General features: G+C 41.0%; 1 pseudogene; it reads right to left on the reverse strand.

Annotated features, from left to right (window-relative positions):
• Positions 1-9,128: 9,128 nt before the first annotated feature.
• On the reverse strand, positions 9,129-9,678 carry LOC131231365 (glutaredoxin-C1-like; annotated as a pseudogene).
• Between the last annotated feature and the right edge of the window lie 12,125 nt (positions 9,679-21,803).

The raw sequence follows: 21,803 nt of genomic DNA on the forward strand, positions 1-21,803 counted from the left end.
ACATGATCCTAATCAATTCGATCTATTGATCATCTTCTGGTCTTGCAGAGGACCTTCGCTAGCCGGCCAATCTAGGCTTTTAAGGCTCTTCGGGCTAGTCAGAGGTGAAGTTGTCAAAATGGGCATGCTTTGAGTTCTTAAAGGATCCTAGTGATTTGGTTAGAATCGGATTGGTTGGCTTGCAGATATGTTAATCCGTTCCGTCAACTACTCCTCGGTCTTGCCTGAGATGTATCCTGCCTAACTTATACGATCATTCGAATGGGTATTGAGTCATATAAATATGTTTTGTTGAAATTTGACTGAAGTCAAAAGAGTAGTTTTAATCTCATTTTTTAGTGAGGTCTTTACAATCACATCTTATTTTTTCCAATAAAATATGTTTTATTAAAAAGAACTTATGAGGTAAATTAAAAATTGAATTATTGCAATCTATTAATAAAATATAATATAGTAGAAATGAAAATTTTCTAATAATGACGATTAATGTATATGCATGTTTGTTCATGGATGAAGAGAAAACATAAATATGCATGTTTTATTAGAAAAGATCGTGCAATATTTGCAGATATCCAGAGATCATGCTGACCAAGGCAAACTTGGCAATAAATTTTGAGGGAGATCCATATTCAGATGAGATTTCCTAGCGTATTTTAAGAATCCCACAAGACACGCGACCTCAACATCACTCAATGAACCTATAAGTACTCCCGTTGCAATTGAAGGGAGATAAGGAAAAAGAACCTTAGTTCAAGTCTTTGTCTTCTTTCAACATCAAGTCTGCCTGCCTGAATTAGGCATCAGAGGGTCCACAGCCGTGATCGGCACCCTTGTTGTCCTCTACATATTGTCTGTGCAGGTATATTCGACATATTCGCTTCTGTAGCTGACTATATTTGTCCATCCAGATTCCGGCAATAATAGATTGATGTGGTCTATGGGAATGATAGCAATGCCAAGTTCCCATTAACTCTAGCACAAAATCACTAGTTTCTCCTTCTCCCCTTCAACAGCCAAAAAGAAGGGAAAAGCACCAGCTATGGCCAAGTCTGCTCATGGAGAGCTATCTGAGGACGCTCAGGCCTCAAAATTGGCCCACCATTCCTAGCTACCATCGCAAGTAATGGCGCAAAGATCCCAGAACCGGGGTAACCAACTTATCTCCCTCAAGAATCGGGTAGAAGCCTTAATCGGCAATATTGACCATATCATGATAATCGGCAATGTTGCCAGAAAGGCAACACGCATCCCCCGTTGATGAATAAGAAGAGTAAGAGGCAACAAATAAACAATCCCGCCCAATACCTTCACACCCTGAACCGTGCCTAATAAAGGCTCGACCTAGGGGGTAGCGTGATCACTCCAATGCGAACTCCGGAAGCCACCAAGCTTGCCGAGTCTAATTTGGGCCATAAGTTGGACAAAAGGAGGTAATATCGGGGGAAGCCCTCGGAAATCATGGCTGAAAATAAGGTCCTTTGGGGGGTAGAAATTAAAGAAATTTGGGATCAGATCGGTGACATATAGCAGGCCTACTGTGCGAAGGCTCCAGCCTTCATTGATGCCTTTCTCAAACAGATTGAACCACCGTTTATAGACGACAGGGGTTAGCTTGGGCAAAGAAATGATGACTCAGGCAACAACTGTTTATTTGTGATTCGCGTAGGGTCTGAATGATGCCTTGACAATTAATGCATGCTCCCTCGTATCTCACGCAACCATCATATATTTTTCAAATCTCGTGTTGAGCACCATCTTTCCTCCTCCCGCCCTCATCAGCGAACGACAAATCTGGGCTAGTCTTAAATTTTTGAAAAGATTGGGATACTCTTAATCTAAAATTTGGTTCCCACACTTCTAGACTAGTTTAGGGGGATGGGATCGATGGTCTACCACATGGAGAGCATAACTGACCATATGATGAATTTCCTAAGAGCGACGATGCATGAAGTTTGGAGAGCTTGAAAGACATTGTTGGTAATTCTCTCAATGGAGAGATTGTCTTTGGATCGAACGTGAACTGAGCTTGTCTAAGATAGACACGGATTTGGATTGGTTCAGGTATGCCGGACTCGGTACAGAGTCTAGTCAAGTTCTAGTCGCCTATTTCAAAGCCGAATCGATTTGGGTCAGTCCTAACTCGGTCTGACTCAACTCGATGCCCAGCTCTATCAAACGGTTAGGATCTGCCAATGGGTGCAATTTATGAGCAGTACTGCACCTAGCCTCCTCGGCAGGTCACTTTTGATGAACGTTCTGGATCTCATCAATGAATGAAAAGTGAACGGTTTTGGATCAAGGACAGAAAAGACTTTTCCTCAAAATTCCAAATCGCTTGATGAATACTCAACGAATAAAAAAAAATGATAACACACTATTGAAGAATTATCAAAAGAACCACACAATCCAAGTATTCTTAGTAACACTAGCGCTTGATTTTCACACGGAGGAATGAGCACATACAACCCAATGTATGGTAAAGTTGTCTTTCCACCTTGCACACCTGGTGAGGGTACCACACGTATACATCATCTGAGCCATTGAAAAGGTTGGGGGTCCTTTGAGGATCACCCCATAGAATAATAGGCTGATCTGTCCATCATTTTTTGCACAACTTAGAAAACAATGGATGGACAACGTGTGGACCACCTGATGAATGGAGTGATCTGATATTTTTGATGGGTCAGATGTCAAGTAGACACGATACAACAGCTGTATGCGGGAGGTGGAAAATCCATTCTGTCTATCTGTTTTGAAGTGGATTGCCTGTGACCCCGAGTACAAAGATATACCTATGCCTGGGGCTACGTGGGGCCCACATAGATTTCTGTGGAAAATCCATTCTGCCCATCTGTTTTGCAAGACCACAATAGGACCCAATTCCAGAAATCAGACACATCCAAAACTCATGTGGGCCACACCAATGAAATAGAGGGAACAAAAACGTGCACCATTGAAACCTTCCTTAAGCTAATGTTTATATGCCATCGAAACCGTTCATGGGGTTATTACCACTCAGATAAACTGTAGGAACAAATATCATCCTGATACAAAACTCCTGTCACTCCCACGCGTTCAATCTCCACTGCTTGGTGTGGTAGGGCCCACATGAGTTTTTGATCTTCCTGAATTTTAGAATCCTATCCTATTGTGATCTTTAGAAACAGATGGATAGAGTACTGGATTTGTTACGGACATCTCTGTAGGCCCCAGACAGCTCCAGACACAGGAATCTCCATGTGTGCCCGGGTCATAGGCAATCCGCTTACGAGATTTATATGCTTAATAGTTTCGTCCACAACGTGATTTGTGGATAAAAAGATGCAAAGGAATGCATGATTTGTCATTCGTCATCTTATGATGTATTCGTTTGTCATGGCCCTGGTTCTGATTGGACAGTAAGCATCTGCCTGATGGACTTTTGACCGTTGAATGCAAACTGTTCCTTTCAGTATGCTGGACCCAGCATGTGGATGGTTTAGATCAAACGCACACGTCCACGTGGATTTTGCATCTTACGATGATGTTTAGGAATTGTATCAGATAAGCACCAATGCGAGAGACTGTTTTTGACGATTGTTTTCATTGATAGGTGAGGCCTACCACGATCGACCCACATGCTGCAGTGGAATTCAGATCATGTTATGATGTTGGAATTATATGCGAAAAGTCCTGTCAGAAAAAAATTGCAAGCATTGCTTGCCATTGTTGCTCTACCATTGTTAGGCCTCATCATGTGATCCAGGTCTTTCATTAGACCCAATTATATGTGGGCCGGCCACACTAAAAAGATTCCACTGGCTACAGATCTTCATTGCTGATGCAGGGATGAACGTGCCGTCTTTTACGGTGTTTCTCTGGACTCCTCACAAAGACTTTTGGAATCCACAATGAAAGAAAGCAAGAAGAATAGAAATGAATTCGTAATTTAATTGATCCATCTTGGACATGTAAGTGTCCATCACCCGCTCCATATCAGTCCATTCCACTTCAAAAGAACTCGTCCTCAAGTTCTTGTGCTGCTTCGGTTCATGTTACTCGGTCTGGTGCGCCGTAACGATACCTAGATCAAAAGTTATGATCAATTTACGATCCACCTTCTTTTGATCCAACCATGATAGGAATGTAACTTTGAGACGTTTTACATCAGACCCCTCTGCTTGGAAAAAACTCGTCATCGAGTTACTCAAGGGACTTGGTTCATGATTTTGAGATTACTTTTGATGCCGATACGTATTAGTCATTTTCTTGTACTTGACATTACGCTCTTGAGTTGACACAATACCTGTACTTATACTCTTTAACTTGGCTATTATGGATCGGTTCCTTCACTTCTGCCTTCAAGATCCTACATTCATTCTGATAATGTGGATAATTAGGCAAACTTATCTCTATGACAAGATCAATGTGGTTTTATATATCTCGTATGAGAGTCAATTTATTAAGAAGTTCATTAAATATAATCGCCTTGAACTCTTACAAAACTAGTTTCAAATCCCCTGGGATGTTCACAGGCTCTATATATTCTTTCTTTTCAACTAATGCATATATATCTCTTATTTTCTTAGATTGTTTAACAAAAGCCTGTTTAGTTGTGAGAAGCTGTTCTTCAACTTTAGAAGTCTTGGGTTGGTTCTCTATTCCCATAGAAACGAGGCCAAACTATCTACCATCTTTAGTAAATATAAATGTGTTATCCACCGTCTTTAGTAAATATAAATGCGTTATCCTTACCTCTATGCGTAGCAATAACATCAATATTATTTTGTCATGGTTGACCAAGTAACATATGATAAACTTCCATATCGACTATATTACAAAGTACTTGATCCTTATAATTTATACCAATTGAAAATGAGATAGTACATTGTTTGGTTACCTCTGTTTTGTTAATATAATTGATCCATCCAATCATGTACGAAGATGGATACTTTTCTGTTTTTAGTTGTAACTTTTCTACCATTATTTTCAATGTTGAGGGTCAAATATTGCATATCAGATACCAATTACTAGCTGGATTTACGAACATGATATTGTTTAACGGCTTGATTTAATCATATTTGTGATGCAAGGTGTATTTATGAGCTTGGACTGAAACATGGTACTAAAAGCATGGATTTAACACTCTGATGACACCAAAGGCAATGGATAAATCCCAGGGGACCAAGATTGATGAATTTACATGCCAGAAATTCAAGAAAATCGAGAAACTAAAGCTCAAGTGGCTTGAAAGATGTCCAGAATATGAGATCATAGGGTTCTCACCATCCGTTCGGATCGAGACTTCATATATGGCCTGAGGACCATAAATCAACTATACACGTCAAATTTCAGCCATTGGATCCTTGTGAAAGTAGCCTAATGGACAGATCAGACCTTAAAATCTTGATTTGGGGCCCACATGATATCTGGATATGCTTCAAATTCAGTTTAAACCCCTTAAATGATGTAAAAAAACGAATGGACGGAGAGGATTTCTCAAGAACATCATGATGTACCCCACACGTGTACTGCGTGTACATAGGGTACACGTGCACCAGCCGTCCACCATTACAGCCAAAGTCGGTCAGTGCACGTTGACCGACTTCTTCTTCCAAATTTAAAAAATGCAACAGCGTTTACATTGTCCGACGCCGGTTTCATGCAGTAGGTCCCACCCCTCATTCAAAGCATCAATCTGGACCGTGCAAGGTGTCCAGGGGGGGTATTACCCTCGCAAAGGTAGCAGAAATATAGAAGATAGTGAGGATCGCAATCCAGCCATCTAAACGAAAGATGGACGGTGGACTAAAACGGCTTGTGGGCCACACCAAAATCAAACCCGAATTGCCCTTCCCGGATGGTCTTTCGTCCTGAATCCAATGGGCGGTGTAGATCTTCCACCTGACAGCAATCAGTGGACCATCACACTTCACACAGTCAACGTGCGTCGACTCTGTTTCGCAACAGAGGCTGCGTACATTCGTTGTGGGCCACCATCATGCAGAAAAGGTTCGATCCAGACCGTCCATCATAAGCCCATACTCCATATCATCCAAGCCTAGGTGTCTTTCTATTCCCATGCGCGCGAGCATGTGTTACTCGTGGTCAAAAGAAGGATGGATGGCGAAATGAATTCTTCCCTGGGCCGCATCGACAGACAGCCAAAACCGGCTGTCTCCACTGAAATTTTGAGGAAAAGATGGTGAACGGAGTATATCTCCTGTATGAACTCAATAATGGGCCCTAGAGAGCATCAGCGTAAGTTAGCTCGTCTCCCGCTGCAATAGGGAGTGCGTAACCTCTTACGCACTTCCATCCACCGTCTTCAGAACCTATGAGAGAGAGAGAGAGAGAGAGAGAGAGAGAGAGAGAGAGAGAGAACGTGAGAAAATCATCCAATCCAATCCGGGGATCCAATCCTGGGCAGCCATGAAGGTCAGAGACGTGGAGAGAGAGAGAGAGAAGTGGAGTGGCTTGGACATAGAGTGCAGCACATCTTCTTTCCATTGGTTCCTCTTCCTTTTTCCTTTTTATGAGATTTTAGCATGTCTATGGCAGGCTAAACCTCTTATATAGGGGTAAGAGGTAAAGCTTATAGCGTGGTTGGGATGTTTGCTTGGTTTTGATTCTTGTTTTGTTGAACTCTTTTGGATTCTAGTTTAATTATAAGGAATATTTTTAATTTTTAATGGTTTATTGTGACTCAAATTACAATGGATAGCTTGAGATATTCTCTTTTCTTGTATTAAGATTGTGAACTTGAGAACCCTGTTATTCATCATCGTCTCATGGGCATGGTTGGGTGATGAAACCCTTCCTAACTTTCACAATTCTCTTATGATTGGCTGTGAGATTGGTAAATTGCTGTTGTTTGCCATAGTCTCCTGGGCATGGTTAGGTAACGGAATCACTTCCAAATCTTCGTCATTCTTATCTATTGATGATTATATCCATGAGAAGTTCAGAGATCTGACAAATCTCTTCCTACCAATTGGATATGATAAGACTCTGATTCCAGTTGTGTCCTTGAATCAATGCAAGGTAGCTTCCCAATTGCTACAAGTGGATCCTTGGCACCCTAGTTCCCTACCTTTGAATTCTCTAAGTTTTAGATAAATATTTCATCATTATTCCCTCAATTATATACAATTTAGATTTCATCTTAATCTAGTTCTAGTTCTACTTAGTTTCAGACTACGTACAGGTTTCAGTCCCTTGGGATTCGACCTCGTTCTCACCGAGCTTATTACTACATCACAACCCTATACTTGGGGAGTGAACATTCAACACGAGATTCTCACTGCTCCTGACATCGATGATCACATTACAAACGTTTGGCTTACAGTACATCTTGTTCAAAAGATGTTGTCTTACTGTAATTTTATTTCTACCTTTGGCATGTATAACAGCTTCCTCATAATCAAACTGGTGGCCTACAAATTACCATCATCTGATGGTGCTTTGAAGAAATTGGGGTTGTGTCATACAGTGACTATGGGCGGTTGAGCATCATTTTGAGCTCGAGGCAGAATTAACGCATCCGCAATACGATTGAGGGTTGCCTGAAGCCCTTACATGGTCAATTGACTCTCTCGGTTGAAAACTTCCATTCTTTCCAAAAGATAACGAATCCATGGATCATCGTCCACAGGATTTTTATTCATACCTTTGTTGTTTGCCATCGTCCACAGGATTTGATAGTTTGGAACAAATTCAAATAGTCACTCATAAGGAGACATATTATCAAGAATTTAGGTGGGCAACCAATTAATAAGAAATACTAGTCTCAAAAGCATCGTCTCAAAATAAACGTGGAAAGCAGGAATGAGCCAATAAGGGTAGGCCACTTTCAATAATATGAGAGTGCGTACGTTCTGCCAACCCATTCTGTTAAGGAGTATGAGGGTAGGTCGGTTCGAAAATTTGGATACACATTTTGAGATGTATTGTATCGTATTAGAAGTTATGATTTGACATTTACCGTGTTTGGATTGGAGTGAATAGGAGTTGAATCCCATGCGTGTAAATACAAACTTCAGCCAAATTTTCGAACCGACGGTAGAGTATTGTCAGTGGGTTTTTTTGCCGTCAATACTTCGTATTCATTGTGTTGTTTTCGGCAGCGGATGAAAGTTTGAAATTTGTAAGATTACAAGATATCTGGTACCTATGCAGTGTAAGATCGGGACCATTCATTTGGTACATTTTAACGTGAAAATCATTTGGGCTAGAAATCAGAAAGTTTCATACATCAAATAGGCCACCTGACCCAAGTAAGATTGTACAATACGCAGACATAATACGTCATATCCAAACATTGATCTATATAACGTATTGTATACTATGCCAAACAATACCTCCTATCTAAACATTGATTAGTATCTGATTGATTTGGATGTATTCTGAAAACCATCAAATGTATACATGAACAATACCCAAATACAAAACAATACAATACTATACGCGAATCCAAACAGGCTCTAAGAAATATCATGTGCCTTTAAAAAAGATTGAAAGCAGAAACTGATATATTTGTCCCTTTCATCAGTTTGGAGAGATTTAATAATCTTATCAAACATATTCTTGCCAAAAGCTTTGGATGACATAAATACATATAAAAACTTGTGGCTTAAACTGAAGTGGAAACAACCAACAGTACCTACTAAAATCATCAATTTGGGCTTTGAATTGGATGACTGGATCTTAGGGATCCTTCTCTATATATAGAAGGTGCGTGATTTACAAGAATCAGTTTAGATAATTACAAAATTCAAAATTAATCCTGAATTTGAAATTGCCGCGAGTATTCTGCTAATCATCCGTAGGCAGATTTGGTGAACGTGGCAAATAGTTATTAACACTTAGTCCAGTGGTCCATCTATGGTTTCATATGCATGTTTAATTCATATGAAGTGGGCCCCGTTCCATCCCACCACTTAAAAAGTAAGATCAAGTGGAACCAAGTAATTCCCAATATCTATAAATCCAAAGAGAATAAAACTCGCCCATGGCTTCATATAGGTGTTTCAAGTAGGGCCATTTTCCTTGTTTTCTTTTTTATTTTCCTTCTATCTCTTTGAGGAACCATTATAAGATTTACCAAATGGATAGAAAATTTCATCACTTCAGCTTAGAATGCAAAAACATACACAAAGAAAGACAGAAAATATTATATTTTACATTCGAAACACTCTATTAACATTCTAAGGAAACATTATTTCTCTTCACCAAAACCCTCAACATGAGATGTACGAGAAACTCTATGGTCTCTGTTTGCACTACAGCGAGATGACTCCTGCTCTTTTGAGGAGCATTACCAGATGGCTCCTGCTTCCCTGAGTGGGGTCACGCTCGAGCTGAAGAGACATCACTTCGTTGGTAGAGCCCACCAGCTGACCACCTATGAACACAGCCGGTATAGGTGACCTGCGACCTAGAAGCCTGACCAACGCCTTCTCTATTTCTTTTCCTCTGGGGTCCTGGTCCAGCTCATAAACAGTTGCATAGGCCCCAAATTCGGAGAAGAGCCTCTTGATGGAGTGGCACATGCAACATGAGCTGTTGCTGAAGATCACCAACCCGTTCTGGCTTGCCAATCTCATCACCTGCTCCATCCTAGCAATAGAGAGAGAGAGAGAGAGAGAGAGAGAGAGAGAGAGAGAGATTGGAAATGTGTATGTGGTTGAAAGAAAGCTAAGAAGGATTTGGTTGTGATGAAAATGAGGTGATGAGGAGACTAATTTATACACGCTCGTGGGTGGTGGTGGATGCCATTTTCTCGTGGAATAAAACGGGAGAATGAAATTAGATATTTTGGCTCATGCCCCAAAATACCCTTTATCATTTCTTGATGAGAAATTTACCACTGCAGACGCCACCTTTTATCCAGCGTTTTTTATGAACATACAAAACTTAACTTACCAACTTAGACGTTGGACGTACAAACAAGCATTTGGGCACCAAAATACCCCTGCCTTTCTTTCGGAAGTAGACTTGCCGGTGTGTGAAGACGAGCACTGATGCTCGTGGACCCCACCATGATGTATGTTTTGTATCCACACCTTTCATCCATTTGGAGAGATCATTGTAGGGCAATATCCAAAGAACGAGTTAAATCCATATCTCCACTAGACCCCAGCACAGAAAACAGTGGGACAGTGACGCCCACCATTAAAAACTTCTAAAGGCCACAAAGTTTTAGATCAAGATGATATTTGTGTCTTCCCTTATTTCATGTCTTTTTAACTTTTGAACAAGTTGGATTTCAAATAAACATTATGATGGGCCTTAGGATAGTTTCAACAGTGGGAATCACTCTCCCCACTGTTTTCTTTGGTGGGGTCCACTACAGATTTTTATTTGCCTCATTCTTTGTTTCATACCCTAAAATGATATCTAAAAATGGATGGACGGTGTGGATATAACACATACATCATAGTGGGGCCCACAGAACTTGGTGACGTCACTTCAGTAGCCGACTCGCTACTCAACCGGTCAGTACCTAATCCGCGCCCGAGGAACCAATTGGCTACTCCCCTGCCACCAACCCCGTCGCTGATGGTCGGTGCTCTGTGGGCCCCACCATGACGTATTTGCTTCATCCATTCCGTTCATTCATTTTTATAGATCGTTTTAGGGCTTGATACAAAAAATGATAAGAATATAAATCTCAGGTGGACCACACCGTACTAAGACAATAGTGATTGGATATCCACCATTAAAATACTCCTAAGGCCCACTGTACTGTTTATTTTAGGGTCCACCATAACATTTATTTACCATCCAATTTATTCATAAGGTCACAAAGACCTGAATGAAGAGGAAAAACAAATTTCATACTGATCCAAATCTTCTCTGACACCTAAAAGGGTTTCAATGGTATACGTTACTCCTCCACTGATTTTTACAGTGCAGTCCACTTGATAATTAAATATGTCTTATTTTTAGTCTCAAGCCTTAATACAAGCTCACCAAATGGTTGGACGGTTTGGATATAACACATACCTCATGATAAGACCCATAGAACTTGCGCTAGCCAATCTAGCGGGACAAACTAGAAATTGAGCGGGGCAAACTGAAAATTGATAGGGGTAAATTGAAATTTGAGCGGGATAAACTAGAAATTGAGTGAGGCAAACTAGAAATTGAGCGAGGTAAACTGAATATTGTGCGGGGCAAACTAGAAATTGAGCAGGGCAAATTAGAAATTGAGTGGGGCAAACCAAAAATTGAGTGGGCAAACTAGAAATTGAGCAAGGCAAACTAGAAATTGAGCAGGGCAAACTAGAAATTAAGCGATGCAAACTGAAAATTGAGTGGGACAAACTAGAAATTGAGCGAGGAAAACCGAAAATTGAGCGGGACAAACTAAAAATTGAGCGGGGCAAACTAAAAATGAGCGGGGCAAACTAGAAATTGAGCGGGGCAAACTGAAAATTGAGTGGGGCAAACTAGAAATTGAGCAGGGCAAACTAAAAATTGCGCGGGGTAAATTGAAAATTGATCGAGGCAAACTCAAAATTGAGCAAGGCAAACTAGAAATTGAGTGGGGCAAACTGAATATTGAGTGGGGCAAATTAGAAATTGGAAGACTACTTCATTATGAACACATGGAAAACATCATTAGTTTCACCATTTCTTCTTAATTAAACTAATGCTTGCAATTCAATCTATTTCCATTTTGCATCCAAACTAAATTTAGTGCACCGAATTTTCGATTTGCCTGACATGATTTAGGTTCGACTAGTTCCCGATAGAACTGATTTGCGGGCCTCCAATTTGCCGATGACCGTTTACACTATGGGCCACATGTATGGGTACATCCAACCGTCCACATAGTGGTCAAAAATTCTAGAAAATATAAGGGAGACTCTAATATAAGTGCTACACGGAAGCTTAGTGGACCATGACGTACCATGGAAACCCTTTGGACTACCCGAAGTTTTGGATTCAGCATGATAATTTGTTCACTCTTCACCAATGCTCGGACCTTAAAATAGAGCTTGAAATGGTAAATCGAGATACTTCAGGCTATCCAACCATTTTTACGAATCTCTTCCTACATTCACGGTGTGTAGTGTCTTAATGAATTTTTCTTTATCGCTCCGATCCACTAAACTCGGGACGACGATTCGTGGAACGTGCCAGATTGATCACAAATCGGACCTGTACGACCAAAACCCCATATCCGATCGACCCCAAATTTTTCTTGGCCCTTCAACGGGCCATGGAGCCACCTATCCTTATAAGTTTTTATGGCCAGGGCCATTTCCGAAATATCCCAATTATTACTAAACAAGATCTATGACCACTCGTAATGGTGGTGCCACTTAAAGTTCCAGAAACTTGTAATAATTGTCCATTCTCATTGGGCTTGACGTCCATCGCGGGAATCAGACCTAGGTAGTGTCTAGAACTGCTCAACTTGAGCCGAAGGACGAGTGCATGAGAAGCGCAAATACCCTAAAGAAAGGAACTGGAACTTAAGTGAATTGAGTCATCCACTCTTATGCAAAGTTGAGGATTTCGGACCGTAGGTTTGTGACCAAACTTCACACGTGGAGTAAGGATATTTCCCTGCTCATATCCGTATAGTCTTGGCCCCGATCGACCATCGGTGACCGTTGAACAGACTTCTAATCGTATCTGTCAATCGGCGCATCCAAATGGCGGGCCGATCATGTTCATACGTAGATCATCATTAGGGCTAACTATCCTACGGTGTATATCAATATGTACACCCTATAGTGGGCCCTAGATCTTGAAAAGACCCTCCCATAGGTCTAGTATAGTAAAAACCCAACACTTGGGGCCATTTCCACCAAATCTGGCATTATAAAAGGGCCTCATTTGGGCACCCTCTCTCCCCATACGATTTTGCCCTAGAGAAGGAAAGAGAGAAGAGAGAAAAAGGAGAAGAGAAAGAGGAGAAAGAGAGAGGAAGAAGAGAGTGAAGGAGGGTGTTGTTGATGGTGGGGCCTAAGGAAGCTCAACCTTGCACCTCCCTACCTCTTCTTCAAGGAAGAACCCTCCACCACAACCACACATTCACTCCGTTGATCATCTAGGTAAAAGCCATCACCCTTTTTTCTTGAAATCCATGTATTGAGAAGAGATTGTCATGGATTCTAACATACAAATGCTTGCTTTAGGGATTCCGGCCATTCAACCCCAAAAATCCATCTTCCTAGGTCGTCTTCCAAGCCTTCAACAATCCGGAGGTGCGGACTATTGATCTTAGGTGGCCTAGCACCAATTCTAGTATGAGATTAATGATTTTGATTGCTTGGATGCCATATTAGGAGAACTAGAGGAACCCTAGGAATTGTATGTTTGTTGCAATAGTATGGAATTGTAGGTTTGACTCTTATGATGATTGTTCTTGTCTCTCACATGATTTTGTGTATGGATTATTATATGTTCATGCCATGTTTGATTTTCCTATGTGTTGTTGCTTCATAGGATGTATGATTCATTACCCTTGTGCATGTGATTTCTTAAGTTGGAGGAAGTGTTAACTTCCTCACCAAACCACACCACACACATACACTTTATTCATGATGTTAATAGTTTGCTTGTTAGAGAAATTTGAATTGTATGTTGAGCAACATGAGAACATGGTGTTGAATATGCTTGATGTTACTTTGGTAGTTGGCATGCTATGAGTCCCTATTCCTATCCTTGGGTTGGTCAGGAATTTGAGAAGTGACGGTAGTCCCATCGGTTGGACTATGCTATGGCTAGACCCATGCGTTTGGGCGGGTGTGTGCGGGTGGCTGTAGTTCGACTACATGGGTCCTTTGTGCCCGATGTCACTCGCCTCATGCTCGCCCGACTCGGGTGGTCTAGCCTACTGTCTGACCAACCTTGATTGTTAACCCTGCTTGTTCACACTTGTATGGAACCTGGAACACCCTACAACCGTTGTAGCTCATCAATAACCCACTTGAAATTTGGTCCACAGCCTCGTGAGCCGGGCATGGTGGAATGGGACACTGTGTCCGAGCTGTCAGCCTATGCTGAGGTAACTTTGATCTCTTTTGAACCATTCATATAACTGAGTTCAAGGAGCGTCAGGAAGCAGATTGTGTATTGAGTAAACTCCGTGGGGGCCCACCTTCGTTCATGCATTTTATTTAATCCGTTCATCCATTTTACCAGATAACTTTATGGCTTTAACCCAAAAATTAAGCCTATAAAAAGATCAAGTGGACCACACTAACGTAAATAGTGTGAATTGAACTTCTACCGTTGAAAAGTTCTCAGGGCCCATGTAAGTTTTAGATCAAGTTGATATTTGTTTTTTTTTTTTTTCCCTTCATCCATTTCTGTTTGATCTTATGAACAGGTTGGATGAAAAATAAACATCACTGCGTGCCTCAGAAAGGTTTCAATGGTGGAAATCAATACTTCCACTGTTTTATGTGGTATGGTCCAGTTGAGGCGTGGATATACTTCAAATTTGGTCTCAACGCCCAAATAAAGCAAGGCGTGAGTGTGTGTGAAAAAGAAAAAAAAACAAATATATATATATATATATAAAGGAGTGGGGGGAGAGGCCGTCAAACCAGCTTATGGTACCTATGGCTACGGTTATAATTAGTAGTCATAGGGGGGCCGCCAAATCGGCATGACCCCACCGGACAGGCCAGCAAGTGGTGGGGGGCCGCAGTTCGGCAAGCCCACCCCGATTTGGGTTCGATTTTTTGGGAGGGAAAGCCTTATGCTACCTATGGATATGGTTATAATCCGTAGCCATAGGTCTATTTTGAAAAGTAAGGATATTTTCGTCCTCAAATTTGCTGTCCATATGAGAAAGGCCCAAGTTAATAAATCGAGTTTCGGATGTTTCATAAAAGGCACTGGATAAAAGGTGGCGTCCACGGTAGTAAATTTCTCTTTCTCGACAGTGACGGGGGCTGCGGCGTCAATCGGCGGAGGAAAAAAAAAAAGCCAAAACGGATTGGCTACTCCCCCTGCCACCAGCCTGGTGGGTGGTAGTCGGTGCTCTGTGGGCACTACCATTATGTGTGTGTTTCATCCATGCCGTTAATCCATTATTAAAGAATATTTTATTTCTACATTCCGAAAATTAGATGTATATAAATCTCAGGTGGACCACACCACAGGAAAACAATAGTGATTGGATATCCACCATTAAAATTCTCCTAAGGCCCACCGTATTGTTTATTTGAAATCCAATATTTTGGCTAGGTCATAAAGAACTAGATGAAGGTAAAAAAAACAAAGATCAGCTTGATCTAAAACTTCTAAGGCCCCTAATATTTTTTAATGGTCGACGTTCAATCACTACTGTTTCCTGTAATGTGGTCCACTTGAGATTGGGAATACCTCATTTTGGTATCATATTATAAAATGATCTAGAAAAACATATGGATGACATGGATAAAACATATACATCATGATGGGACCCACACCCATTGGCCGGTGGCAAGGGTAGTAGGCAATCCGTTTCCAAAAAAAAGCAGGGTATCAACGGTAGGGCCCGTGATTTGAGTAGTCCTTGGTCCGGATTGACTCACACTTAAACCATGTGTACGGAATATGGGTGCATCAGGATGATCCAACATACTCTACCATTCAATCCGTACACCTACACCTTGATCCAGACCGTCTGATTTGGAGGCCATCTTTTGGATGAACGGTAGCCCTATGATTTTCTTTTATGAATTTTTCCCAACAACTTCTAATGACCGTTGAAAAGTTAACGACATTTTTTATAATCTCTATTGGCTAGATTTTCTAGACTTTGAGCCTTTTCAAGATCTGGCCCACTGTATTTTGACATGTACATGTATCAGATGAACGGTAGGTGACTTATACACTGATCTTGAGTATATAATCTACGGACAAGATCATTTCCCACAATCTAATATCCAGTACCAGATAAAGAAATGTCACATGCGCATGTGTTTCCGACATAACGCATCTAAAATTTTAACCATGTGCTTGTAAGCTATTTGTGGGCCAGCCTCACTTGGCTTATCAAAAGCTATGGAATCAATGGTGTTGGATTAATCTTTCTAATCCTGAGAATACGTTGATCTAGGTTAGACCGTTCATTTGGTAGGTAACAAGTAATAGGCTACCTATGCATGTGTTGAGATCTAGACTCTTGTTTTTTAATCTTACTGATGGTGTGGAGCCGTGTGCATATATAAAAGATACAAGCTTGAGTGACCTTATACAGAGAAAATCCCTGGACGAATCCTTCCCATCGCAGTATTTTAATAAAGGGATATTTTAACATGGCCACTGTCAGTGGACCCAAATCCTCTGGCCTTTTATACTATTTTCAAAAACCGTCTACCATTTTCACAGTTAGGCAATACATTGGTTGTGTGTGTTAGGTATTTTGGCTTTGACGAAACTGCTGTCACTTAGGTGAGACCCCGGCCTCCCCCCCGACTCGGGTGGTCTAGCCTACTATCTGACCAACCTTGATTGTTAACCATGCTTGTTCACACTTGTATGGAACCTGGAACACCTTACAACCGTTGTAGCCCATCAATAACCCACTTAAAATTTGGTCCACAGCCTCGTGAGCCGGGCATGGTGGAATGGGACACCGTGTCCGAGCCGTCGGCGTATGCTGGGGTACCGTGCCTCCTCGTAGTGACCGCAAGCGATCCCTTTCTCATGGCACTCCTCATGTGCTTGAAGTCGGGATGAGGAACCCGACGGATCACAGAGCGGGGTCTCGACCTCACGCATTGGGGGTCTTGGCCTCGCAACCCGTTTAGGGCATTGATACGTGGGGTGTACAATCCCCAACTGCTGGATGAATGGACCTAACTAATCACACGACTAACATGATTATTGCATCGCACTAGTTAGGTGGCGACTCGGCAGTCGAGGTCGCACTGAGGGAGTGTTGGCATTGGCGATCGTTAGATGGTGTCGCACGAGGGAGCGTTGTGATGAGGGCATGCATCATGTCATGCTGCATATATGCGCATTAATAAAATTACTTAGACGTATGTGATTGTCTGCTTTTCATTAAGATCATATTATAATTGATGCTGTGATAACTTAAGACTAATAGCACCCATCGAGTTGATCACTCACTCCCACTGGGACGGTGTTTTAAAACACCAACCGGACCCGTTCATAGATGCAGGTGACTCGGAACTGGGGAGCCTGGTGAGGCGAGCTTCGAGGAGGAGGATGAGTTGTCTTACTTTCAATTGATGGACGGTTCTCCGCCACTTGAGAGGAGGGATTGGATTCTGGCAGGGGCTCGTTTACTCTTTGGTCATATTATTCTTTTGTGATTTTGTTGGGTAGTATCTTATGTGACCCATGTATTCTTTTGGACATGTGTGTATATATATATATATTTGTATTCAATCTCTTTCATTTCGGTGGACTTGTGTGGATGTACTTCATGTTCTAGGAGATTCCAGGTGCCTTTAGAATGGATCGCATATTAATGAAAATTGGTTGTAAGTGACCCGGAACTTGGGAGTCGAGTATATGCACGACCCCGATTTTCAGGATTAAATGGGGCAAACTAGAAATTGAGCGGGGCAAACTGAAAATTAAGCAGGAAAAACAGATGCATGCATTTGTTCCATGAAGGATTTCCGTGGATTTTGAAATCCATTAAAAATGTGGGCTCCACATTGATGCATGCATTTATCTATGCTGTTCATTCATATACACCATTTACACATGATATTTTACTTATATATGTGTACAAGTGAATGACGTCCGTTGTGAATTTGGTTTGTTGATTACAATTTCAAGGTCCACCAAACATGATTTTACCAATTTTAGTTTGCCCGGCTCAATTTTCAGTTTTCCCTGCTCAATTTGCGGTTTGCTCCGCTCAATTTCTAGTTTGCCCTGCTCAATTTCTAGTTTTTCTCGCTCATTTTTCAGTTTGCCCAGCTCAATTTCTAGTTTGCCTCGCTCATTTTTTGGTTTGCCCCACTCAATTTCTAGTTTGCCCTGCTTAATTTTCAGTTTACCTCGCTCAATTTTCAATTTGCCCCGCTCAATTTTTAGTTTGCCCCGCTTAATTTTCTGTTTGCCCTGCTCAATTTTTAGTTTGCCCCGCATAATTTCTAGTTTGCCCCGCTCAATATTTAGTTTGCCCCGCTCAATTTCCAATTTGCCCCGCTCAATTTCTAGTTTGTCTCGCTGGATTGGCTGGTGCAAGTTTTATGGGTCTCATCATGAGGTATGTGTTACATCCAAACCGTCCATCCATTAGTGAGCTCGTATTAATGCTTGAGACGAAAAATAAGACAGATCTAACTATCAAGTGGACCACACTGTAAAAAGCAGTGGGGGAGTGAACGTTTACCATTAAAACCCTTTTAAGGGTTAGAGAAGTTTTGGATTAATATGAAATTTGTTTTTCCTCTTCATTCAGGTCTCTGTGACCTTACAAATAGATTGGATGGTAAATAAACGTTATGGTGGATCCTATGAAATTTTTAACGGCGAAAATCAATTTCCCTACTGCTATTTGTGGTGTGGTCCAGTTGATCTTTGGATATGATTTTTTTTTTTTTTTTTATAATGCTCCGAAATTATCTTAAAATATGGATGAACGTTGTGGATATAATAAATACATAACCGTGGGGCCATGTAACTTTGATCTCTTTTGAACCATTCATATAACTGAGTTCAAGGAGCGTCAGGAAGCAGATTGTGTATTGAGTAAACTCCGTGGGGGCCCACCTTCGTTCATGCATTTTATTTAATCCGTTCATCCATTTTACCAGATAACTTTATGGCTTTAACCCAAAAATTAAGCCTATAAAAAGATCAAGTGGACCACACTAACGTAAATAGTGTGAATTGAACTTCTACCGTTGAAAAGTTCTCAGGGCCCATGTAAGTTTTAGATCAAGTTGATATTTGTTTTTTTTTTTTTTCCCTTCATCCATTTCTGTTTGATCTTATGAACAGGTTGGATGAAAAATAAACATCACTGCGTGCCTCAGAAAGGTTTCAACGGTGGAAATCAATACTTCCACTGTTTTATGTGGTATGGTCCAGTTGAGGCGTGGATATACTTCAAATTTGGTCTCAACGCCCAAATAAAGCAAGGCGTGAGTGTGTGTGAAAAAGAAAAAACAAATATATATATATATATATATATATATATATATATATATATATATATATATATATATATATATATATATATAAAGGAATGCGTAGCTGCGTAGACCGGCTTATGGTACCTATGGCTACGGTTATAATTAGTAGTCATAGGGGGGCCGCCAAATCGGCATGACCCCACCGGACAGGCCAGCAAGTGGTGGGGGGCCGCAGTTCGGCAAGCCCACCCCGATTTGGGTTCGATTTTTTGGGAGGGAAAGCCTTATGCTACCTATGGATATGGTTATAATCCGTAGCCATAGGTCTATTTTGAAAAGTAAGGATATTTTCGTCCTCAAATTTGCTGTCCATATGAGAAAGGCCCAAGTTAATAAATCGAGTTTCGGATGTTTCATAAAAGGCACTGGATAAAAGGTGGCGTCCACGGTAGTAAATTTCTCTTTCTCGACAGTGACGGGGGCTGCGGCGTCAATCGGCGGAGGAAAAAAAAAAAAGCCAAAACGGATTGGCTACTCCCCCTGCCACCAGCCTGGTGGGTGGTAGTCGGTGCTCTGTGGGCACTACCATTATGTGTGTGTTTCATCCATGCCGTTAATCCATTATTAAAGAATATTTTATTTCTACATTCCGAAAATTAGATGTATATAAATCTCAGATGGACCACACCACAGGAAAACAATAGTGATTGGATATCCACCATTAAAATTCTCCTAAGGCCCACCGTATTGTTTATTTGAAATCCAATATTTTGGCTAGGTCATAAAGAACTAGATGAAGGTAAAAAAAACAAAGATCAGCTTGATCTAAAACTTCTAAGGCCCCTAATATTTTTTAATGGTCGACGTTCAATCACTACTGTTTCCTGTAATGTGGTCCACTTGAGATTGGGAATACCTCATTTTGGTACCATATTATAAAATGATCTAGAAAAACATATGGATGACATGGATAAAACATATACATCATGATGGGACCCACACCCATTGGCCGGTGGCAAGGGTAGTAGGCAATCCGTTTCCAAAAAAAAGCAGGGTATCAACGGTAGGGCCCGTGATTTGAGTAGTCCTTGGTCCGGATTGACTCACACTTAAACCATGTGTACGGAATATGGGTGCATCAGGATGATCCAACATACTCTACCATTCAATCCGTACACCTACACCTTGATCCAGACCGTCTGATTTGGAGGCCATCTTTTGGATGAACGGTAGCCCTATGATTTTCTTTTATGAATTTTTCCCAACAACTTCTAATGACCGTTGAAAAGTTAACGACATTTTTTATAATCTCTATTGGCTAGATTTTCTAGACTTTGAGCCTTTTCAAGATCTGGCCCACTGTATTTTGACATGTACATGTATCAGATGAACGGTAGGTGACTTATACACTGATCTTGAGTATATAATCTACGGACAAGATCATTTCCCACAATCTAATATCCAGTACCAGATAAAGAAATGTCACATGCGCATGTGTTTCCGACATAACGCATCTAAAATTTTAACCATGTGCTTGTAAGCTATTTGTGGGCCAGCCTCACTTGGCTTATCAAAAGCTATGGAATCAATGGTGTTGGATTAATCTTTCTAATCCTGAGAATACGTTGATCTAGGTTAGACCGTTCATTTGGTAGGTAACAAGTAATAGGCTACCTATGCATGTGTTGAGATCTAGACTCTTGTTTTTTAATCTTACTGATGGTGTGGAGCCGTGTGCATATATAAAAGATACAAGCTTGAGTGACCTTATACAGAGAAAATCCCTGGACGAATCCTTCCCATCGCAGTATTTTAATAAAGGGATATTTTAACATGGCCACTGTCAGTGGACCCAAATCCTCTGGCCTTTTATACTATTTTCAAAAACCGTCTACCATTTTCACAGTTAGGCAATACATTGGTTGTGTGTGTTAGGTATTTTGGCTTTGACGAAACTGCTGTCACTTAGGTGAGACCCCGGCCTCCCCCAGGACAGTGGGACCATCATAGTGGGGCCCATCTCTATGTATGTATTCTGCATCTACACTGTCTATCTGTTTTTTCATATCATATATTTTAGGGCATTATTTAAGAAATGACGAAGAACATTCAAATTTGATGAGGACAATTGACCACTTGCTGTAAAAGCCCGAATGGTTAGAGTACGACGAATTAATTCCCTTATTTCATATCCCAGGCCCCATATCTCATGGGTTAGGACCTCGGTTGAACCCCCTTCGTGGGCCTCAAATCACATAGGCTGCCCACCTCGAGTGTGTCCCCGCATCCTATGAGTTACCTCACTCGAGCCCTGTGTGAAATTGTAATGCTTCGAATTTCGAGGGTCGAGCAAAGCTCAATTCCCAAGATCCAACACATTACTTATATAAAATAGATAATGATGTTTAATTGTTGTCCATAGTAATGGATTAAACATGAGTAAGATTATACTAAAACAGTATATCATACTCCAGAGATAATATAATTAAGTAAGCAGAAGACTGAAGTATATGTATTGAAATACGTAAGCGGTTCACAGCATCCAGAGTATGATGATGTATCAGGGTTTAATTTATACAAGGTTTGTTTTAAAATACACAAAATGTCAAAATGTAAGTGTCCAACTAATTCATGCATCCCTATAATCCCGTCGGATCAGAACAAGGTCTACATAGGCCTGCTTAATAGCTGAACATAGGAGAATTCCTCCTCCTCATCTATGAAGTCCAACTCAGTTGCATAGAC

The sequence above is a fragment of the Magnolia sinica genome, chromosome 17 (assembly GCF_029962835.1).
Source record: "Magnolia sinica isolate HGM2019 chromosome 17, MsV1, whole genome shotgun sequence".
In the NCBI taxonomy this organism is placed as follows: Eukaryota; Viridiplantae; Streptophyta; class Magnoliopsida; order Magnoliales; family Magnoliaceae; genus Magnolia; species Magnolia sinica.